The sequence below is a fragment of the Lindgomyces ingoldianus genome (assembly GCF_010093535.1).
Source record: "Lindgomyces ingoldianus strain ATCC 200398 unplaced genomic scaffold BDR25scaffold_15, whole genome shotgun sequence".
In the NCBI taxonomy this organism is placed as follows: domain Eukaryota; kingdom Fungi; phylum Ascomycota; class Dothideomycetes; order Pleosporales; family Lindgomycetaceae; genus Lindgomyces; species Lindgomyces ingoldianus.
In genome coordinates this window covers 37,616-42,270 of record NW_022985176.1, presented here as the reverse complement: position 1 = coordinate 42,270, position 4,655 = coordinate 37,616, and positions in this window count along the sequence as shown.

The window sequence follows — 4,655 nt, the reverse complement described above, 5'->3', positions numbered from 1 at the left end:
AGCTTAAATACAAGTTAAAGCCCTTATAGAAATAAAATTAGAATAGTAAAAATTTTTAATAAGTGCTAGCAGCGCTACTTATGTAGACTTAAAAAAGAGAAATAAAGTAGTTTTAAGAAATATAACTATGCTTACTGCACTTAAAGCATTAACTTTTTTTTTTATAATCTTTACACTTTTTAGAACTAACTAAAGCATAATTTAAATTAATTTTTATTATGTTAGAGTCCTTATTTATAACTGCGCTAGTTTAGGGGCGTATTAGGGCTTGTACAAGGAGGAACCTTATGTTATTATTATAGGTAGTAATTAGGTTTACATATGTGTTAAGGTTATTTAGGAGGGGTTTTCCTACTATAGCGCGTTGCAGTTTAGTTAAGAGAGAGTTATATAAAGCTATAATTAGACTTATCTTATTTAGGCCTATATTAGATGTAAGTTAGTAGAACTTAGTAAAGTGTAAAGTAAAGCTTTTTTTTTTTTATTATAGAGTGTTTAGGTAACTTAGAGCTATTAACTTTTTATTTAGGTCTTTATAAGTTACTTATAGGAACACTATAAATTAATCTAAGTTAATAATATTTTTATTTATTAGTAAGTTAATTAAGGCTGTTATATTATAGTTAAGTTAAAAGTAAGCATAACGTACTTCATAGGCGAGTTGCTCACACACCTGAGTCGCTCACTTTTGCTAAGACCCCACTAAACCACCCTTCCTACACTAATGCATTCCCCACAACACTACTTAGACGCGCTAAAAGAATGTTAGATACAGCTTACACTCTAAGCTTTTAAATAAGACATAAAACTCTTAAAGAAATATGCTGTAGCTATATATAAGGTCCTATAAAAAATAACAAATAACTATAGCGCTAGACAACCTTTACAAGCTAATTCTACAGCTAAATTATAAAGGCTAGGCAATAAAAAAGAGCAGGTGATTATTAAGACTATACTTAAGCTATATGCGCAAGGAATTTCCCCTTAGATAGCATTTATAGCTAATATAGCTAATTCTTTGCGCGCTAAGCGTAATCTAGGCCATGTTTGCATAAACTAGCCTAGTACATTTGTAAAGTGTTATTTAGAGCTTAAAGTAAAGTTTTAAGCGCAAGTATAGTTAAGAGATATCTAGCTAATTATAAACCCTATCTTGCTAAACTTGTACGTGTTATTATCTTAGATGCTATACTTAGCTTTAATATTCTCTATAAGGCTAAAGCTGCCCTAAATTACCCTAGGACTCTTGCAGAGGGCTCTTTTATAGTTGTACTTACGCTTAAATGTTACTTTAAGCTCTAAATAACGCTTCACAAACGTAATAGGCTAGTTTATGCAAACATAGCCTAGATTACGCTTAGCGCGCAAAGAATTAGCTATATTAGCCACAAATGCTATCTAAGGGGAAATTCCTTGCGCATATAGCTTAAGTATAGTCTTAACAATTACCTGCTCTTTTTTATTGCCTAGCCTTTGTAATTTAGCTGTAGAATTAGCTTGTAAAGGTTGTCTAGCGCTGTAGTTATTTATTATCTTTTATAAGACCTTACACATAGCTATAGCACATTTTTTTAAGAGTTTTATGTCTTATTTAAAAGCTTAGAGCGTAAGCTGTATCTAACATTCTTTTAGCGCGTCTAAGTAGTGTTGTGGGGAATGCATTAGTGTAGGAAGGGTGGTTTAGTAGGGTCTTAGCAAAAGTGAGCAACTCGGGTGTGTGAGCAACTCGCCCATGAAGTACGTTATAGTAACTAAAAGTGTTTAAAGGGGAATTAGTCTATGTTTTCTTTAAGTTTGTATTAAAGCTTATATAAGAAGAAAAGTAAGTCTTTTTATTTTCTATTAAACAGCAAGGGATTAAAGAGTTAGTTAGATTTTATTACTAAGTTAGAAAAGTTACAGGTTATAAGCAGTGTTAGGCAGGAGGGAGTTAAGCCATCTCTAGACTTCTAGGTAGGCTTTAAGGCTAGTAAGTTCTTAGTTCTTACTACTATAATAAAAGTTAAAGCAGAAACAGACTGCTTAATAACATAAAGCTGTTCTTTAAAGTCTTTTTAAAGAGCTTTAAAGCTTATAATGTAGCAGCTTTTTTATAAAGTAAGTGCTTTTTAAAAGGCTTTTTAGCTTACTTTAATAGCTTAGAGTTGTGTAAGTACTAAGCTTATTAAATTAAATTTAAAGGCTATTTTTAGCTAAGGTTTTAATATAACATAATGTTATAATTATGTATAAGTAAGGTTATAAAGCTTTACAGAGGTCTAGTTTAATTACTATGTAAGGTATTATAGTAGGTACAAGACGTTATGTAAGAAATAAGAAGGTTTAAGAGAAAATTAGTAATTAAATACTTAGCTTAAAAGTCTAAGCACTTTAAGTATAAATTAAGCCTGTTCTAGGTTTAGTTAGTGTTAAAGCAGTTTATGCTTAAGTTTATGTCTATGTTGTGTTGTGTTTGTGTTAGACGTGCACTAATAATACTCTAGTACGCATCTAATACGGTTATGTCTGGGATCCGGGGAGGATACCGTGACACTAACATACCTAAGGAGTTAGCAGAGCTTCCTTGTTTTGCTAGAATAGCCTTAAAAGTCTTTCTAACGCTATTGCATAGCTTCTTATATGCGTTAATAGAATAATTGCTTATGTTTTTTAAGAACAAGTGTTTTTTCTTAGGGAGAAATCTCTAAGCGTACAGATTGTCTAGGCTTAGAAGGAGACAAACCTAAGCTAGCTCTACAACAATACTAAGTCTACTTTCTAGGACTTATTAGCTTCCCTAAATACAGGAACTAGTTTGTATTATGTATATGTGTTAACAATTCCTCACAGCACTTTGTTCTTCACTCTTGTTGTTCTATATTGCTTACGCGAATTAGAGCTATAGATTAATGGGGAATGTGGATTCCTAGAGACAATTCGCACTATTTCCTCCTTAAAATCTGCTCCATCTCTCTGTAGTTGTTTAGGGTACTAAAATAGCCTCTTGCTATTGTTAGGAATGTTTAAGCGCTTAGCTGTGACTAGCTGTAAGATGTCTATATATAGAATAGGACTAGTTTTAGTTATTACCTCTAAGCTAGAAAATAGAGGCTCCTATTACACTAAAAGGAGGTTAGATGTAAATTAGTGATGTTATCTAAGATTCTAACGTTAACGTACCTAACGGGTTGGCCGGCCACACAGGTTAGCCGGCCACTTTTGCTAAGCCCCTACTAAAACTACCCTATTCTCTCGCAAAACAGCCCACTTTAGCCCTATATAAAGTAATACAACACAAGATATTATTTAAAGTCTACTTCTACTACTTGCTTACATGTACGCAAGTTATGCCTAGTCTAATTACACTGCCTGCATTGCCTTTAACTTAGCTTACCTTCTTTAGCGCGCACCTGTGTCTTTAGCTTCTTCCTATTACTACGCGCTCTAAACTCCTTTAAAGTAGTTAGATAAGCCTTATTCTTAACTATTAAGGTCTTTTTTGCTTAAATTTGCTTTCTTTTATGTAATTTATGTTGTGTAGTAGCCTTATTTACTACTTAAAGCTTTGTAATTTTATAGCCTACTTTATTATGTTAATGCTTTAGATAACTGTTGTCTACTTCCTATTACCTTACTATATTACCTTTAGCTGTTCTTATCTCTTTAAAGCTATAATAACTGCTCTAGTTAATATCTAGCTTATTATAAAGCCTAACTTGTTAAAGTTATACCTGTCTTTATTCTAGATACTGTACTTAGCTTTTATGTTAGCTACTAGGCAAAACTAGCCCTAGATAACCTCTAGATTCTTATAAAGCGCTCTCTTATAATTATACTTATAATTAAACTTTATTATAAACTTAGAGCAGTGCTTAACCTACATACTAGTCTAGTTTAAGCTAACCTGGCCTAGATTGCGCTTTGCAGGCAAGGAATTAGCTATATTAGCTACAGCTGTAAGCCTAGAGGGAAATCTGTGTGTAATAAGCTTAAGTATGTACTTAACAACTACCTTCTTTTTAAGCTTAGTTAGATTTCTTAATTTAGGCTAGCATTCTGCTTATAAAGGCTGTCTAGCGCGTTAATTGCTTAGTGTTGTGTAAGAGACATTATAGATAGCTGCAGCGCGTTGTAAGGAGAGTTTTAAGTCTTATTTAAAAGCCTAAAGAGCAAGCTGTATCTAACATTCTTTAGAAGATTTAATCTAGTGTTGTTGTTAAGGCATTATGTAGATAGGTAGAGTTTAGTGGGGGCTTGGCAAAAGTGGCCAGCCAACCTGTGTGGCCGGCCAACCTGTTAGGTACGTTACTTCATTTAGTATCTGTTAGTATTGCTGGGTAGTAGTCTCTTTAATAAGTGAGGTGAAACCTAGCCAGGCTAAGCTGCTCTAGACAGTTGCTACGCGCTGCTACCTAAGCGGCTGTTAGCATAATCCTAGTTAAATTGTTGCACAGATTTATTAACAACGCTATATATTCTAATAAAATAGACTGTTTTAGTCCCCCCTGCAGTTCCCTTTTTAAACCCCTATGCCTTACTTATTTATATAATAGAGGCTTAACTAGGCAAAAATTTTCTGTTCTTTATTTACTATTTAGTCTTAAGTTATAGACTCTCTTTTAAATATTACAAAGCAAGACACCGCACTTATGTCTTACTAATAAGCTAAGAAAGAT